General features: G+C 33.2%; 1 pseudogene; it reads left to right on the plus strand.

Annotated features, from left to right (window-relative positions):
• Positions 1–2103: 2103 nt before the first annotated feature.
• Positions 2104–2222, plus strand: LOC118604793 (annotated as a pseudogene).
• The last annotated feature ends 18225 nt before the right edge of the window (positions 2223–20447 follow it).

Below are 20447 nucleotides of genomic sequence, written 5' to 3' on the forward strand. Positions count from 1 at the left end.
TCCTTTAGGTAGCATGAGTGGAAAGGAGAGAAATGATTAGAAGGTAATTGGCAATCAAATTAGACTTTCTTAGTTCAGTAGTAACCTCATTACATTATCTTAATTTCATTCTTTTTTTGTGACATTACCAACTGATTAAAATATTATGGAATTGTTTTATTAATATTGTGATTATTGATTATATGTAATTAAATTTTTAAACTCAGTTTTTTACATAAAAACTTCAGGTAGACCAGGACACTGAACAGAGCTAATGCCACTTTGCTGATGATCAACCAAGCTAGTGGGGCACAGAACATTTGAAAGTGGACGAGAACTGAAACAATTAGAAGTATTAGTACTGAGGAGCCAGGTGTCTGGAGTAGTGTGCATCATGCCAGTAAAACATTTAAGACCAAAAGTCAAACATGGGGGTAGCTCGTAAGGGACAGAGGGGAGTATGGGGATGACTGAAGGACAGAAGTTTTAGTTAAATGTTTATTTTTAAAACCCCCAGTTTGGAAGGTACAATAGTTTCCTGAACTGGGGAAAGTCATTGGAAATGGAACACAAAATGACTGCAAGTCTTCTATATTTTTACTGTACTGAGGTACTTTTTTCAATGTTGTTATTTTGTTTCTTTCCCTTTCACTTGATCTTAATTAAAACAAATTTTTAAATTATCTCTAGAATAACGAAAGTATAAACCTTCATCATTCTCTTTAGTCAAGCAGAAAATTTTACTTTTGCTTGACTTTGATTTAGCAATTTATTTAGCATTTAAGTTATGCAAAAGTAGGCAGACACACCATTCGCAAGTGCACTGTCTCCAAAAGTCAAACTGATGTCAGTTATTGAAATCTGAAAGCTGGTTTTGTATTGCCCTTTTTTAAGCAATTTGTTATTGCTCCTCAAAAAAGCATGCATATTGAACTGCTAAAGAAATAGTGGCTACCAACCAGTCTGTCCATTATTGTCCAAATCTCTATAGGGTAAAAGGAAGCAGTGAACACAACTATAGTCCATTTAAGGTGTTGGCAAATGCTTTAGAGATAAAACTTCTGAAATATAGACAGCTTTAAATTACTTAATTGAAAGTATATTGTACAGAATTGTTTGGTAGTTTTTGGCACCCCTGTAGCCCAAATAGATGCATGTCAAAATGCTTATATCTGTTTTATTCTTGATCTATGAGAGCATAGCTAGGGTATAATGCACTTTCTTGAGTATTTTTATCACGGGCTAAAGGGAAACTTTCAGCCTTTTTGAGTTATTTCAGTAAGTAATTGAAGTTTGAAATCTCATATCAATCTCTCTCTCTCTCTCTCTCTCTCTCTCTCTCTCTCTCTCTCTCTCTCTCTCTCTCTCTCTCTTCTGGCAGGATCAACCAGGTATTGAATTCTCTCTTTTAATATTGGCCAGTAGTTTATGAATGAAGTAGCTCCCTGTCCTTAGCAGTACCCAAACATCTAGTATTAGAAAGATGGATTATCTTTGTAAAGAATAAAAAAAGAATGAATTAAATAATAATCTCTTGTAGTGTACATGGTTATAGTCTTCAAAATGCTTTCACACATTTTATTCATGTGAACTCTATAGTTACTCCATAGGATAGAAAGTGTGAATATAATTGTTTTGCAACAGATGCACAGTGAATCTAACTTGTTTTTACATCAAAATGTCAGTATGTCCAGATGTGTATACTGCACTAGTAAAGCAGGCTCATTGGGAGTCTATTTATCTGAATGGTCAAAGAATTTCCTGGGAAAGATGTCTTTGGAGGGAGAAACACAAAAATCGCCGAGTTTATTTCAAGGACAATGGATCAGGATCAGTTGGGCAGTATATTTACAAGGATAGAATTGCGTCTATATCTTAGATTTTCCTGTGAATAAGAACCTATAAAAATATGTCCAAATCATAGGGCAAGAGTGTTACAACTACAATTCTTCTTTATTAAAAGTCTCAATGAGATGTTGACATCATTGCAGGAGATCAGAAACATCAGTTGCATTCATAGTGGAGTGAACTAGCAACATCAGTGATGACCATAATGCCAGGTTTTACAAAGTTGACTCTTGCTTGTAGTAGATTGCATCATTTACTTCTTAATTTATTTTTTAAGTCTATGGCCATGCTACCCTGAACAAGCCTGATCCTATCTGATCTCAAAAGCTAAGCAGTGTTGGGCCTGGTTAGTACTTGGATGGGAGACCACCTAGGAAGACCACATGCTGTAGGCGTAAAAAATTAAAAAGTAAGAGATTGTAAACTGACAAGGTCCTTGCAATCTGTGAGGTCAATGAAGGGTTGCCTCACCTAAAATAAATAAATAAATAAATAACAAATAAATTAATATATTTTTTAAATCTGAACTTCTTTGTAAAAGGACTCCCTTCTTTGTGTAAGACTTTCATGTACACATGGCCTTCTTAGAGAATTTATTTCCATACCATCAATGCTTTCTTTTTGCTTTTATGCAGTGCACTGGGATATCACTAGTCCAGATAATATTTAAATTAGTTTCCATTTGTATATTTCTGAATTATAAAATTTTTTTTTTTTAAATGAAGCTCAAAACCACTCTAGGTCCAGCTCTTAATTTTGAGTCTTCTGGGCTTTTATTCTCCTTTTGTTTAACCTGGGGTCTCCAGAACATATGCTTTGTCATCTTTCTGGTCCAAGAGATGAAAATTTTCTAATGTCTTCTTACATTGATGATATTGGCTCTTATAAGATCAATTCATACATAATAACCTATAATATCCTCCTTTATATATAATATATAATATATATTATTTACATATATTATTCACATATATATTATTCACATAAATATATATTTACATATATATGTGTATATTATTTATATATACATATGTGTGTATATATATCTACGTGTGTGTGTGTGTGTGTGTGTGTGTGTGTATTTGATGGAACTGACCAAGAATTACCACTCTAACACCTAGAGCAAATCCAGCGTCTTTTTCAAAAGTATTTTTTTAGAGCCCACTTCATTAATGGAATCTGAGCACTATCTTTTATTTGACAAATACAGATATGTATTGCATTTTTGTCATTGCTGTAGATATACATTATGCAAAGTATATTACACAGTGTTTATAACCAGAGGCTGGCTTTGCTAGTCCAGCTGTCCTCCACTTATAGAAAATAGAACTCTCTATTTGTATTTGCCTTTCCCCATCCATTCTCTACTCTTTAGCCAGTAGCTGTTTTAAGATATCACACCTCGAACTACTTCAATACTTCTCATTTCATTTTTGGTTAAAGACCTGTTAGACAAAACAGTTTCTGGTGCTCGACATGACCAACACCATTTTAAGAAGTAATTTACTCTCAGTGACTGCCTATTTGTCCCAGGAGAGGTGGGACCATATCACCTGAAAGGAATGTTCTTAAGGTGTTTACTGCTTTGGAATATACAGCTTTTAGCAAGTACATGCAACTTGGCTACAAGCCAGCTGTGTTCCCGTAGCCTATATATATCAAGCCCGTGGCACCTAAGCCCCTTTCTGGTGTGCAGAGATACCATCTTGCTGCACCCTAAGAATCTACTTCTGTCCATAAACCCTGTTAATCCTGGAGTTGCAAGACTCTTATTTCAGTCTCGTGGCCTCATCTTTCTCTGGAGGTTGGTTCCAATATACCTTGGGAAATTTTCCCAACAGACCAAGATCCTTTATATGAACTACAAATTTCAATCATATTTTGTCCTCTTTCTGCTTCTTCAGATGAATCTTGCATTGCACCTTACTCTTTGTACTTCTGCGCTACTGGCCATCTTTTGGTTGTTCTACCACACCATATTCTCTTTAACCGTAAAACTGTACACCTGTTAATTATGTTATCAGAAGGCTCTACCTCTCCTTCTTAGCCTACTTAAGTCTCTACAATCATTTAGTTTTAGAAATGAAGTACTTCTCAAAGAAACTTTCTTCATTTCTCTTCAATGCCAAGTTTCACAATCTTATGCTCTTCTCACAATTATCGGTATTATCATTTTATATTTATTTTGGTTATTTGTTATATGTAAGCATTATCCTCCTTCAGCACCAGACTGGAAGTTCCAAAATGGCATGGGGTTTTGCTCTCAATTTTACCCCCAGCACCTAGCATACAGCTTGGCATATGGTAGGCATTCTATAAATATTTTTGAATCAGTAAAATAATATATTTGTTTATTCTCCTTTAGGTTTCACTCTTTTGTCAGCATAATCTACATTAAAAAAAAAAAAAAAGGAAGGTTGAGATATTTGTCTTGACATTTGTTTATAATGTCACTCAAATTTCCTGACTTTGCAATCCTTTTGTATCTAAGTCTGACATAGTACTTCAAGACTCCTAGTCACAAAATCTTTGCATATAAGAGGAGGTGCTAGGGAAGCCCTGTATGCGAAGGAGAAGCTAATGTAGTAGAAGAATCTTAGAATAATACACTAGAAGTAAAAATGAAAATAGGATGAATTTATGAAACTACAGAACCTTCATGTGTTGTGGAAAATTCAGAGTCAGGAGAGAAATAATGAGGAAAAAAATTTTTTTTTTTAAATCTTCTATGCTTTGATAGGGGAAACTTGGTTTTCCGATTGAGCATTTCTTGAATTTCCTCTTCTAATATGTTTTATCTCTCCAACTCTTTTATCAAATCTTTAAAAAGTTATGTCAGTTCTTCCTCCATAATATCTCATATATGTCTCTAAAGTTTTATTTTCATGGTCAATAAGCCTCATAGGGTGTGTATTTTCTCACACTTAGGTCCCTGCAATAGCTCTAACTCAAATGCTTTCACTTGCTTCTTGTTAAAATCTATTCTGCTTCCTCTGTCAAATCAATCTTGTTTTCATAGCATCATTATTCTCTTTCAAACACAGCAGCCAGACAAACAGAAACAAAACTTGATTAATTAAGAGATAAAAAAAATCAACATCATTGCAACACAAATTTCCTCTCTAATTGCCCAAGTTTCCCAGAAATAGTCACTGTACCCCAGCAAGACAGTCCATCAATTCAGTGTCCCATGAAGTCAAAATCAGTTGCTTTTGCCTCTCAGTAAATCCCTTTCATCTTCTGGTAAAATCGACCCTCTTTTTGATAAAGAACCTTTCCCATGTGATTCATGTAGATCACTCACCGCACATGACTTGAAGAATAAGCTCATAATCTGGTCCATGCCAGACTATTTTATCTTTTAGATCACAATGACTATTTCAATGATTGTGTTAAGCAGTCTCTAAAATAATCCCCAGTGATCCCCAGGTATTCACACCTTGTGTCATCCTCTGCCCTGGTTTTACTGACTAGTTTTTAATGACTAGAATAGGGTAGAAGTGATGGCCTGTTACCTCCAAAATTGTTACAAAAGAACTATGATTTCTGTCTTGCTCTCTCCTCTCTGCTCTCTCCTCTCTCCTCACTCTGGAGAAAGCAAGCTACCATGTTGTGAGTAACCCTATGGAGAGAACCATGTTGTAAGGGACTATAGTTTCAGGCCAAGATTGTAAACAAGGACTATGGCATGCGAAAAGCCTGTGAGTGAGCTTGGATGTATATTCTCCATAATGGAAACCTTGAGACGTTAGTCCTTGCTGACACCGTGATTGCAGCCTTGTGAGAGAATTGAACCAGAGGTGCCTATCTAAGATGTGCTCTCAAATTCCTGATCTATAGAAACTGTGAATATTTTTTGTCTTATGCAGCTAAATTTTTATGTAGAATATGATTAATACATGTGTTTTCTAAAGTTTTATATACTAGAGAAGATCTATAGGGAAAATCCAGATCTGGGACTGACAACAGTCATATTTTCTGCTATTTAGACAGAATCTATCTGAGAATTAAGTTAGAAAGAATCAGAGCCCAGAAATGGAAATATAGACAGGCCCCTGAGTATATTTGACTCTTGGATTCAGCAGTGCTTCAGAATTTTTAATTATATGAAGCAATTTTCCGTTTTGCTTCCATTAATTTAAGTTTATTGTTTGTCATTTTTAACCAAAGCAATCAGAATAATACATCTTCTAAACTTATTCCTTCACAGAGCTGCCTTTTTACTCAAATTTTACTTCTCATCTAAGATACATGCATCTCTGTTCACTCTGCTAAGCCAATCACTAGTTGGAATGCTTAATTTTTTGACTGACTATATAGGGTGCCCAGATTAAACATTATTTCTGAGTGTGTCTGTGAGAGTGTTTCCAAATGAGATTAGTATTTGAATCTGTGAGCTCGGTAAAGCAGATAGCCCTCTCTCCCCAAGTGGGTGGGCATCATTCAAACCATTGAGAGCCTAAATAAAACAAAAGGAAGAGGAAAGAGGAATTTTCCCCTTTCTTACTGATTACTTGAGCTGAGATATCAATCTTCACCTGCCCTTGGTGTTCCTGATTTTCAGGCCTTCGAATTTAGAAAGAATAATACCACCAGCTCTCGAGTCTCTAGCTTGCAGACAGCAGATTATAGGACGTCTCAGCCTCCATAATTGCATGAGTCAGTTCCTTATAATAAATCTCTTTCAATATATAAATCCTGTCAGTTCGGTTTCTATAGAGAACCATGACTAATATCCTACTTATCCTTTGAGACTTAGTCAATATCTTTTTATTATTATCTAAAGGCTTTTCTGATCATTCCAAATTGACTAATGTATTACCATTCTTTGGACAAACCATTTAATGAATTGGGCTTTTAGAATACCTCATTAGTTTAACTGTGCTATTATTGTTTGTTTGTCTTCTGGTGTATATGACATATATTTATAACTACATTGAAGATATTTCAAGAAATAAATAATTTTACATATTTCCCTGTATTCGCCCTGGTGTCTAAAATAATGTCTTAGAATACTACGAGTTATTCCTTTGTTACATACCAGTTTCTAACTATATATTCAAAAAAATGAAGCTCATATTTGATCTTTTTTTTTTTTATTCGGTGAAATAACTAGTTGATATATCAATATACCCTTTGTCACTATTAAGCCAGTCACTGTAATCTTAAAATCCTTAGTGCCTATAAAATAGAGATAGTGTGTTTGATTCATGGAATATTTGATGCATATAAAACTATTAAATGTCTTTTCCAATGTTTAGAATATCATCATAATTAGTGATGGCCTTTTTTTTTTTTAACCAGACATCTTTCTGAAAGGCATTCCAAATCCTGGTTAGTTGGGTATTGATCTTTTTATTAGCACATTAAAAAATAAAGATAGAATACTTTTCTTTTATATAAACCTTACTAAAATCAACACTTGCTTAGAAGCTTGGCGAATCCCTGGCATCTTCCCTGAAATAAAGTGAGCAGACTTTGCTGCCTGTGATTTGCACATAGAAGCAATAAATAGATCAATGTATTTCATATTCAATATTCTAGATTTCAAATATATGCCAAATACTGACAGTAGTAAAGAGTAATATGGCTCAATGATCCCCAAATAAAGAAAACCTTTCTACAATGAGTCTATGAAAACTAGTATGCGGCTAAAATGGTATAGAAGCTAGTCATCCTCACACCATATCTCACTAAGAAACTAAAGAAAAAATTGCACAATTTTTAATCCTCAAAGCTATCATCATTCTTCCAATTCACTTCATTTCTCCAACCCACTTCAAACACAAGTGTAATCTAACATAATTAAATAGAGTGTTTGAGATTTCAGAAAATCCATAGGTCTCTCTTCCAACTAAACTGATTCCCCCTTTCATTCTTACATAAAAATTGTGAGGCTGCCACTGATTTGGTGGAAATTTGGTGGCAAAATACTTGTTACTTGTCTCGATGAATAAACTAATTGAAAAAAAATTTAGAGAGAGAGCCAGAGGATGGGAAAGAGAAGAAGTTTGGAAGATAAGCAGTCAGGCGAGATTATGCAAAAAGTGAAAAATATCAGAATCAAGTGTTAGAAAATAAGCATTCTTTATAAATTGGTTTACATTTATACAAAATAATTTGGTTTTCTTTCTGAAAATACAGCAGGGCTTTGATGTTAGCTATAGCTATATGTCTAAATGTTAGCCAATGGAATGTGAGCAGAAATAGTGTACCTTATTCAAGTCGGGAGACTGGGCTCATTAAAAAAATCTTGTACCTAATTCCTCGTGTTTTTTTATTGCCTTAATGTTGATGAACATGGCCATTTTGGAAGCTTTATATAAAATAAACTTGTGCTTCTGAATCCTGACTTAGAGAATGGCTTACAACAAAGCAGGAACAATCTCTATTGCTGGATTTATGGGAACAAAAAATAAGCTTCTCTATTTTGAGACATTTAGAGGTTAGTTTGTTGAAGTGGCTAATGTTGCATTAGCAAATATAATTATTCTGGTGAAGAAAGAAAGCTATTTTTTCATTAGATAGATAGATAGATAGATAGATAGATAGATAGATAGATATAACTTAAGACTTAAAGAGCACAGTCACAATAGAAAATTTTAAATTACACAGACCCTCATTAAATGGAAATTAAATCACACCTCTCTTCTATGAATCATTTTTCAATGTTCTTGGTTACCTTAGCAATCTCTTTTCTCCAGAACCATCTAAAACTGATCTAGGAGTAGACTCTACTAGCATAATATAGAAAACAATCACTTACTTAACCCTGAAATCATAGCAAATTAGCAAAACTCATTCACACAGTTTTCTTAGTTCTTCAGTATAGAAATCATATAGAAGAGCCTCTTGAAACTATAGAGCTGACTCAAGCAAGCAGAACCTTTTCTGCCATCAGAAATTGTGTGTATACTTCCAAAGCTGAAAACCTAATGCAATAAGAGCTGAACCCTATTATAGTTATTTTAGGAAATAGATACATCATTATCCATCTGTAATTAAGATAGTTTAAGAATTTCAGATTTATATCGAAGGACTTGTAAAGAGGCTTCTGCGGGACAAGTAAATGCATCTTTTGGGGGGTTTTATACTACTTTTTTGAAATGGAGAAATAGATGATGAAAGTGAGGGCTGTTTAAAATACACCATTCATTCAATAAATATTTATTAGGCACTTGCTCTATGGCAAGCATTGTTCTGCACTAATGATTGGTGGAATAGCAGTGAATAAAACAAATATTCTGGAACTGATATTTAGATGGTGAGTTTAGTTTCTGAAACTGCAAGTACTTATAGGGTTAAGTCAACCATGGAAGCCTAGGTTTTCATGTGATTTTCAGTTTATTTTATAAAAATTATTACAGTTTCTATCAATGGACCAACTTGATATTCCAATCATTCTATTCTATTGTAAGTGATAGGATGAAACAATAGACATTTAAATTAGGATAGCTATGTTTTCTGCATATGAATTGGAATTTATTTATTTATTTACATATGTATGTATGTGTATGTATGTATGTATGTATGTATAAAGTACAAACACTAGTCTCTGACAAAACCTGGCTTGAAAGCTGGTTTGGTTAATGGAACAGGTAGGCAAGCATACCTGAGAGTAATATTTAGACGAAAGTATCCAGCTTGTGAAGAGTATCAGCCAGTATATTAGGCAGAAGGGATGGGAAATATTGGAGGATTATTAAGTGAGGTTTGAGATCCTTACCTTTTAATTTTTTTTTTTTTTTGAGCTATGGCAAAAACAAATATGGTACACTAGCTATAGTTATGGTCTTTGAATCAGAAGAAATTAAAACCAATCCAACAGAAATGTTCTGTGTGATCCTCAGACTTATAAATCTCCATAGCCTCAATTGTAAACAGTGTTTTAAAATTCTTTGGTAACAGGAATTACAGCTCACTTTGTCCTGTATTATTTCATACAAATAATTGCCTTCCTGCAGGCAATGTAATAGGATTGTTAAGCACAGAGCAGAGGTGGGTTTCATTCTTGGTTCTACCTGCTACTAATTGCATCATTGTAAACAAGGGATTTAACTCTTCAACATCCGTTTCCTCATCAGTGAAACAATTATAACATTGTTACCTTCACCATAAGTTTCATGACTATAAATGGACTAAACATATATAACTAAAACATTTAGCTGCTGAAGAAATGTGGATTACTATGATCGTTCACCACTTCAAATCATGAAAAGCAAATTAAGAGTATGTGAATAAAAGTACTGTAAAACCTGTAAATACTTTATAAATGCCAGGTAAAATCATTTAGTTTGGTTCAAGAAAACTAGGGCATGACATAATTAAAACAAATGTGAAAAACATGCTTTAGTGTAGTATTTAAAGAACTTCTGAAGTAGTGGAAATTTCCTTATATTCTCCAATTTCTGAGCCATAATGCTTCCTTTGAGCATTTGATTGTTGAGTATTTATACAGTATTTATCAAAGTATGACTTGAAATATGTACTCTTTTCTTTGCATGTGCATGTGGCATCAGAGTCTATTAACTATGTTTGCTTATTAAAGAAAGGGATGAGTGTTTCAGTTTGCTACAAGTGAATCTTAAAAGCTTCAATGATTACACATTTTCAATTATAATTGCTTTTATTTTAGAGACTAAGATAGAAGATTATTGAAGATTAAATTCACTGAAACTCCCTGTGAATCCATAATAACATATATTTGAGTGTGATAGTGAATATTTAATGCCAGAATACTATTGAATTTAGATTTCATTAAAGTTATGGAAGTTTAGTTCCAAAGGAAACTATAAGAAATGTCATAGATTTTGTCCCTAAGTTTAACTAGAAAGTTGAGGTAATGGAAAGGAGTAGATTTGGATCAGGGCCTGATGTTGGAAATAAGTTCAGTTCTATTTCCAACTAAACTACGTGACCTCTCTTATACCAAATAGTCTTTTAAATCATGATATGGGGGAATATTTTGTGTAAGTAGAGCAAAGAGAAATAATTTATATAAACATATAAGATCCTAAGTAGAATAGAGAAATATAATGTGATTAGGCAAATAATCAATAATTGATCTGGTTTTATTGACACAAATATGATTTTCTCTGCATTAAATTATATTAGTCAATTCTTCTTTGAATTACTTCCCAAATATCAATATACTAAGATGAATTTTAAGATGAAAACTACCATAATTCTCCAGTATAAAGTACTAAAAATGTATTATTAAGAATGTTTAAGAAACATATTTTAGACTCTTTTATGAGTAACTAATTGCTATTTATAGAATTAATGAAAAAAATAATGCCTTCTACCTAGTAGAGTTCTTGGAATATGGTAGATAATAAATGATTGTTGAAATAAAAGAGTAAATAAATTAATGGATGACCTACAGTAATCATTTGTTGAATAATGCTTTCGTAATTTGACATCTTTAAAACATTTTCAAAATTAATAAGAAATCTTCAAGGAATCACTAAGTGCTCAGAATATTAGTCTCACTTGCATCTTACCAATAAGATTCTCTTACAATTTAGAAAAATTAATATGAGTGAAAAAGAAAAGGGAAATAGAAATAGTAAGAGAGAAAAAGAGCTAAAGCTATCCTGTACAATCTGTTTTCGAGGATCTCATTTAGTTTGATGAAATGTGTAAAAACTTGCACACTTGGTAGAATTGTGAACAGTAGAATAGCTGGAGAGGTAGATAAGTTCTCTCAATATTATGTATAGAGTCTTTGCCAAAGGAGAAGATAATAGCTACTGGAAATTATATAATAGTTATATGATAATAGCTACATGAATTTCTCATGACAATTGTCATGAAATAAATTTACAGAAATTCCATGTACTAAATTAATAGAGTAAATTATGTAAACATGCTAAATATCTTAATTCTTTATATTTCTTCCTAATTTCAATTTACTGTAGAGATCTTAAATTCAATGATTGAATTCCATCTCTCACACGTGCATATAAAATTTTATTTTACTTCATTTACTAACCCAGTTAATCATTCAGGCTATAATTGCCAGACTGCTACCTTTTTTGTACCCCATCTACCTCTCTTCTCTAGCCATTTATTAATTTCACAGGGATTTAGATTCTGCTGAACTGAGCCTGTGAAGGTTTGAACAATTGAAATCGTCCTTAGCATTTCATATAGAATACAGGACTCAAGAAAAAATCTACTTAAATCCTCACTTCCTGTCGTACCTTGGGGAGAAGTTGTTTCTGTGTTTTATACACATTTGTGTGAAATGTGCAGTTTTGAGATGCGTTTGAGAGGTCAAATAACTCTCCTGTGTGAAGTCTCCTGATTTCAAGAATATAAAAGAATTCCCCCAATGCCTGTAAACCTGTTTTGTCTTTACTTTTTATTTTCTAGGTTGCTCTCAGACAATTGGAGCTTTGGCTAAAGGGTTTCGGACTGTGTTGGTAAGTAATCAGTCATTCTGGCCTCTACCTTCTCATCGCAGAGTTTACAAAAATGCAAATACATAAAGTCTAAGCCAACTTAAATTTAACTTTTGAAATGGCAAAGGGAGATGTGGTGTCTGCCTCAGATATCTGTGACTTTGAAAACCTCATGGACTTTGCTGCTAATTAAATTGCTGACTGGTTTATTTCAGAAACATCTCAAAGATCCCCCAGCACAACTAAGCTAGTTCCTACTAATGTTAGTTGTTTTATTATTGACAGTATCTTGTTAGGTTCATAAAAATGAAAAGAGTTAAAATTTAAAAATAGCAATACATTAAACAATTGATATTCTAAATTATTTGACATTGATGTTTTCATCTTTAAGTGATCATTCTACTTATAGTGTTTTTCATTATTTTTGTAAAATAAGCATGTGGGTTTTTTTTGGGGGGGGCGGTTTGTATAAGAATTTGATTTTTGCCTCTGTTTAATGATTATAGGATCCATGAGAATAGGGACTATATTTATTTTAGTTACTGCTGTTTTCTTGGTGCTGGATAAATGTCTGACACATAATACGGGCTCAATAAATATCTACAGAATTTAACATTGCAACAAAAATTGGAAACATTTGTGACACATGTTTGAGGATAATACTATTAAATTGTACTTGCTTAGAGAAAGTTATAGATACAAATATATATAAGGCCTAATTCTTAATCTGATGGTTTTCACATGTAGTAGGGGAGGTTGACATACACAAGACTTTCAATAGTACAAGTCAGCCAGTACTCAATAAAATGCCAGTACTCAGCAAAATTCCATTACTGTTTTAATAGCACTGTTACCTTTAGCAATTTATTTAACCTCTTGACCCCAGTTTTAGTTTCTGTAAAATGTAGTTACTACCTGTTAATATTGCATGAATAATAAATGAATTAATGAAGATTAAAACTTTTATTATAATGCTTGGCTCAGAGAAGGCAATCAATACAAATTTGATATGTAAGTAAACAATAAGATTATTTATTCAATAAATATATTTTAAAAACCTGCTAAAGACAACATACTGTTAACTGTCTTAAAGATGAAAAAGAAAAAAAAAAGGCAATTTATGCAATTGTGCATCTTATAAATACTGCATGTCGTACCTGTCTTTCGTTTAGTCATTATATAAAAATGGAACACCTATTCTGTGCCAAGTTCTTAGCTTAGGACTGGAAACAGTATAAAAGTACTATCAACTGTGTGTGTGAGAGAAAAAGAGAGAGAACCAAAGAATATTCCAGGAAGATGAGAAGCCAGCACTTCCAAAAACCCTGAGTCATGGACATATGATGTGAATGAGAATCATCCATGTGGCCATATTGTTGAGTGATGCAAGATGAGATGGTATAGTTAGACCTATTCATGCAGAACCTTTGATAATTTTTGTCTCTGCCTCAAAAAATAGTAACCATGAAATAGTTTTAAATAAGATTGGGAAGATGTGTATGGTATATGCCATAACAAATATTTAGTTTTAAATTTTCATTTGAGACTTCTGATATCAGCTCCAACATGGAAAGGACTTGGAAGTCATCAGTCCTATTTGTACAGTAAGAAAAAAGCTGAAAATTTTGAAAATCAGTGCCTTTTCTTGGACTCATTAGAGATTTAAGGTTCCAGGGCAAACAACGACATGGAAATCTGGCAAGACAGATAATTATAGAGAATCAGAGCAGAGCCTGGCATAGAGGAGCATAAGACACTGGAGGCATAAAATTGTAGGAAGAAATAGTAATCGTGAGGAATTTCCGGAGGCTGAGTTGGACTAGAGTGAGAGTGAGAAATTCCTAGTGATGACCATAGTATTACGAGATGCCTTACTCTCAGGAGTTTTACTTTCAGGATCTGCGCAATAGTCTCAAGGTGAAGCATCAAGAAAAATCCCTTCAGGATTTTGTCAAGGAGAGGGAGAAATGACCAATTTACTCATATTCCTAGAGCATTTTCCATAACAAAGGCATACTATCCAAGTGAAAGACTTTATCAAAGCCTTATTTTGCCATGGGGAAGAACATTTACAAAATTCTAACAAATTTTAACTTTCCTTTATCATATAAGAGGATGGGTAGAGCTAAAAAAACATTTGCGATTGTCATAGCCCATGTACAAAAGTCAACTAAATGACTAATATTTAATGATCATATTATAGCTTGCTTCCAGTTCACCATACTTTACCACCATATAAATAGGGCATCACTGTAAAAACTGGCTATCAACTGAAAGAACTGGAAATTGTAGACTTATTTAAGGAAAAAGTTTTAGGGAAATCAAAAGACAACAGGAGAGACAAAACAAGAACAATGAATACTTGAAGTCTCTGGCAACTATTCGTGCAGCAAACATTAAACTAAGTAAAACTCCTAGCCAAATTAACATAAAACCTTACACTACAGGTCTTGTACCCCAATTCCTATTTCTCAACACATCATGTCTGGCTTTCAAAAACAACAACAGATACATACTCAAAGCATGATAAAAAGCCAGAAAAAAAAAAAACACTTTGAAAAGACAAAGCAAACATCAGACCCAGACTCAGGTATAATTCTAATGGGATAAGTAGACAACATGTAAAAAAGTTTGTATAATATAAACATAGAAATGGAGACTTTGATAGGATAAAAAGGAAATATTAGAAATTAAAACCAATGTAACAGAACTGAAGCATACCTTTGATGGACTTATCACCAGACAGAAAATAGCTGAGGAAAGAATGAGTGACCTAAAAAATATGTCAATAGAAACTTCCCAAACTAAATTAAATGAGAAATAAGAATGAGGGGAAAAAAAAGAAAGAAAAAGAAGAAAAAAAAAGAAAAAGAACAGAATGTCCAAGAAATATGGAACAACTTTAAAAGGTATAACATTCATAATAGAAATACCCAAAGGATAAGAGATAGGAGAGCAAAATAAATATTTGAAGTAATAAAGGTTAAGAATTTTCCAAAAGTGTTGACATGCACAATACCATTAGTCCAGGAATATCAGAGAACAGCAACCGGTATATATACTGAAAAAAAAAATGCACTTAGTCATATCATATTCCAATTTCAGAAAACCAAAGACAAAGAAAACTAAGCTTTGCCTATAGAAGAATAAGGAAAATAATTACATCACACTTCTCATCAGAAACCATGAAAGCAAGGACAATAGAATGAAATATTTAGAATGTTGAAAAAGAATAGAACCCTACAATTCTATACTTAATGAAAATACCCTTCGAAAGTGAATGAGAAATACTTTGATAACAAAATGCTTAAATATAAATCTAACAAAAATGTGTACAGGATTTATATGCAGAAATTCACAAACTCTGATGAAAGAAATAAAAGATCTAAATAAATGGAGAGATAGTCTGCTTATGAATTGGGAGACTAAATACTTTTAAAATGTCGATTCTACCCAACTTTATGTATACATTCATCATAATTGCAATCAAAAAATTATGGAATTATCAACAAACATATTCTAAAATTTATGTGGAAAGGCAAAAGACCTAGAATTATTAACACACTACTGAAAAACAGCAAAATTGGAGAAATAAACAAGTCAAATAAAAATGGCCAAAAGATCTGACTAGTCATTTCACCACAGATGGTATGGAAATAGAAAATAAACAATAAAGGATACAGATACTCAACATTATTTCATTTGAGAATTGCAAATTAAAAGAGCAATGATTACCACTCTTTGACTACTAAAAGGCTAAAAAAAAAAGATGAACCAAATTTTGGTGAGGATATAAGAGAAACCCTCTGTTTGTGGTAATACGAAATGATAAAGTCACTTTGGGAGATAGTTTGGTAGTTTACTACAGAGCTAAATATAGTCTTATTATAAGATCCAGATAACCACCTTCCTAGATATTTCCTCCATTAATTTGAAAACCTGTTTATAAAAACTTGCATGTGCACATAGCAGCATTTATTTAAAATCATCAAAACCAGGAAGCAACTAAGACTGCTGTGACCATACAACAAAATCAATAAAAATTGATCAAAAACCTAAATATAAAACTTGAAACAACATACTACATAGAAGAAAACATAGGTACTAAACTCATGGGCCTTGGACTTAGAGAGGATTTTATGAATTTGACCTCAAAGGCAAGGGAAGTAGAAGTAAAAATAAATGAATGGGACTATACCAAACTAAAAACCTTCTGAACAGCAAAAGAAACCATCAACAAGACAAATAGGCAACCATCCGAATGTGAGAAGATATTTGCAAACAACACCTTTGATGAGGGCCTAATATCCAAAATATATTAAGAACTCATACAACTCAACAACAAAAAATCAAACAATCCAATTATAAAAAGGGCAGAATACCTGAAGAGACACTTCTCCCAAAAAGACAAAGGGCCAACATATATATGAAAAGAGGCTCAGCCTCACTAGTTATTAAGGAACACAAATCAAAACCATAATGAGATGCTACCTCACAACTGTTAGAATGGCTATCATCAACAAGATAAGTAATAACAAGTGCTGGAGAGGGTGTGGGAAAAAGGAATCCTCATATTCTGCCAGTAAGAATGTCAATTGGTACACTATGGAAAACAGTATGGAGATTCCTTAGAAAATTAAGAATAGAATTACCACGTGACCCAGCAATCCCTCTTACGGGTATCTACCCCCAAAATTTGAAATCATCTATTTGTAAAGATATATGTGCCCCAATGTTCACTGCAACATTATTCACAGTGGCCAAGGCATGTAAACAACCCAAGTGCCTTTTGATGATTAGATAAAGAAGTGGTATATTACTCAACCATAAGACAAGATAAAATACTGCCAGTTGCGACCACATGGCTAGATCTTGAGATTATTATGCTAAGTGAAATAAGTCTGATAGAAAAAGGTGAGAACCATACGATTTCACTCATATGTGGGATATAAAACTAAAACCAAAAAATGATCAAAACAAACAAACAAAAAACCACAGGCACAGACAACAGTTTAGTGATTACCAGAGGGAAAGAGGGGTGGAGGAGGTAGATAAAGGTAAAGGGGGTCGAATATATGGTGACAGGGGATTTGACTTTGGGTGGTGTGTCATTGAATTATACACTCTTAACCTATGGAATTTTATTAACCAATGTCGCTGCAATAAATTTAGTAATTAAAAAAAAAAAAACTGTCAAGGTCACTCAAAACAAGAAAAGTCTAAAAAACATCATAGCCAAGAGGCTCCTCAGGAGTTATGATAATTTTATGCAGTGATGTTCTGGATGGGATCCTGGAACAGGAAAAGGACATTAGGCAAATATTAAAGAAATCAAATAAAGGGTCAACTTTAATTCATAATAATGCATAAATATTGGTTTATTGTTTTAACAAATGCAAAACTAATATGGGATGTTAAGAATAGGGCAAATAGAGTAAATGGTACTTCTATAATATGTTCTCACTTTTTCTGTAAATCTAAAACTGTTCTAACATATAGTCTATTCAAATGATATCTGTTCAGACTTCTTAGGTTCTTGACTCTCCTTACACTTTGAGACTTCTATGTTGCCCATAAACCTCAAATAGGAATGCCCATTATTTGCAAATGCTTCTGTATTATATGCTTCCCTGACGCCTTTGCTGGTGGGAACCACCTTCTCTGATCATAATTTTCCCTCTACTCTTTGTTACTTTTGCTTCTAACAAACCTTGAAATGTTTTAGTTTCAGGGTTCGTAAAATTATTTCTGTCATTTTAATAGCCATATTTGTTCAGCATTCTGGATACAAGAGACAATGACAAAAATAATTAATAGCTTAGAAAATAAGGGAAAATGCCAATAATGATTCTAATTCTGAATTGCATGCGTTCTTGCCTGCAAATGTAAAGGTCACAGGCCATGTAGGATTCTTAACCTGAGAAACTGACATCGGCTACACTCAATAAGCTACAAGGCAGCATATATAAAGCAAATGAGACACAGAACTTGAGAAGTCAAGAACCTTAAGCTCTCCCAATCTCTGCCACAAACTGAGAGTAGGAAATTCAATGAACACTTTTAATCTGTTGGGCCTATTATTTCTATCTTTATAATTTGGGAGTGAGTAAGTCGTGGTATACCTATGTTTTTCTTCCATTTCTAGTATTCTGTGAATTTTGTAGGTCAACAAATAATAGTAATGATTTTTTAAAAAGTAAAAGAAAAAAGAAAGAAATGGAGAGAGATTAACAAAATTTCTAATTTTTTGTTTTTTACTGCTTATATTCTTTACCCACGCCCAATTATTCTTCTTACAGAAAACAAAACAATCCTGTATTTAAAACCATTGAATGATTTAACACTGAGTTTGTAATGTAAGGTCAGATCATTAAAGTCTCTTAAAGTCCTGCATGATCTGGCCCCGGCATCATTTTACTCTACTAAGGCCACTGCTCGCCATTCTCCCATGCACTTCTGCCACATTGGCCTTCCACCAATATGCTTAGCTCTTTCCTGTTTCAGATTTTACATACATTACTGGACAACTCTTTTTCCAGCTTTTTGCTTTTTTAATTCCTGTTCATAATTTTGAACTGTTCTAGATCACCTTCTGTGAAAAGAATTCCTTGACCCTGAGTCTACACCAGGTCTCACTGTTGTACTATTTCCTTGTACCTTTTGCGTTTCCTCTAGAGCACTTATCACATTTTAACTTAATCTGTATGGGGCGATTTTAAAAAATGAGTTTCCAAAATCTTTAACACTCTTTCCATGGAGCAATGGGTCCTCTGTTCCTTTCCGTTGAACCTGGGTCGACCTCAGTGATTCACTTGTAACCAATAGAAAGGATCTGAAGTGATGCAAGATAACTTTAAGGTCAGAAAAGCTCAAAAAGGTCATTCATATTCCATCTGACTCTCCTTGGATACTAGCTCTTCAGAAAGCCAGGTACTACATAAGAAGCCTGACTGTCCTGAAAAAAATCGTACTACAGAGGTGACCTATAGGGTACTCCAGTCAATAGCTGAGCTCAGTTCCCAGCTGTCAGCCATATGAATAAGTCATCATGGAGGCCGGCTCAGAAGAACCATCAGATGACTGCAATCCAGCCAGCATTTGACTGTAACTGAATGAGAGATCATAAGAAGAACTGATCATGTAAACCAATCCTAAACTATGACTCACAAAATAAAATGGTTTTGCTAAGTTAGGGGCTTTTGTGTTATGTAACAATAGTAATCAAAATAATAATGTAAGTATGTGACTATGTGCTTGATATTTTGTTATCCTTTATGTTGCAAAGGGATATATATGGAGGGAGACAGTGTCATTTGTTCACTGCTATATATACTCAGTACATAGGATGGTGCCCATGATATATTAATGTTGAAAAATGATGCGAATGTTTCACATAACATTTAAAATGCTTAATATAAAATGTTCATATAATGCATTCAATATGAATTTGTTAATGAATATGCTAGAAATATTTCAGAAGGTTTTAATATAGAGTACCATTTAGAAACACATGTTCAATTTTTAGAATATATTTAAACTACATTACTGTGGATTTTATTCTGTCAAATAACTTCAACTACGTTTCCATTTCATACATTGCTGGTTGGATTGTACGGTCTTGCAGCCACTTTGGAAAACAGTTTAGCCTTTTTAAAAACATAATTTAATTTTTAAATTTACCCTATGATCCAGCAGTTTTACTCCAAGATATCCAGTGAAATAAAAATATATGTCCATATCAAGACTTGTATGTGAATGTTCATAGCAGCATTATTCATAATAGCAAAAAGTAGAAACAAAACAAATTTCCATCAACTGATGAATAGCTAAATAAAAATGTGGTATATTCATGCAATAGAAAACTATTTGGAAGGAAAAAAGGAAATGGAGTGGCGATGTATACTACAACATGGATGAATTTCAAAATATCATTCTAAGTAGAGGGACCCAGAGACAAAAGACCACACATTATTCGCTTTTGTTTATAATGGAATGCCCATAAAAAGCAAATATATTCAGAGAGAAAGTAGATTCATGGTTGTCTATAACTTGAAGAAAAAAGAGTGACCACAAATGGACAAGAGTATTATTTTTAGAGTCTCAGAAATGTTTTAAAATTTGATTGCAAGAATGCTTGTACAACTCTATATTACAAAAAAATCATTAAATTACAAACATATCCTTCTTTCCTCCACTGTGTCTTCCCATGACACA

The sequence above is a fragment of the Rousettus aegyptiacus genome, unplaced genomic scaffold (assembly GCF_014176215.1).
Source record: "Rousettus aegyptiacus isolate mRouAeg1 unplaced genomic scaffold, mRouAeg1.p scaffold_m13_p_6, whole genome shotgun sequence".
Taxonomy (NCBI): Eukaryota; Metazoa; Chordata; class Mammalia; order Chiroptera; family Pteropodidae; genus Rousettus; species Rousettus aegyptiacus.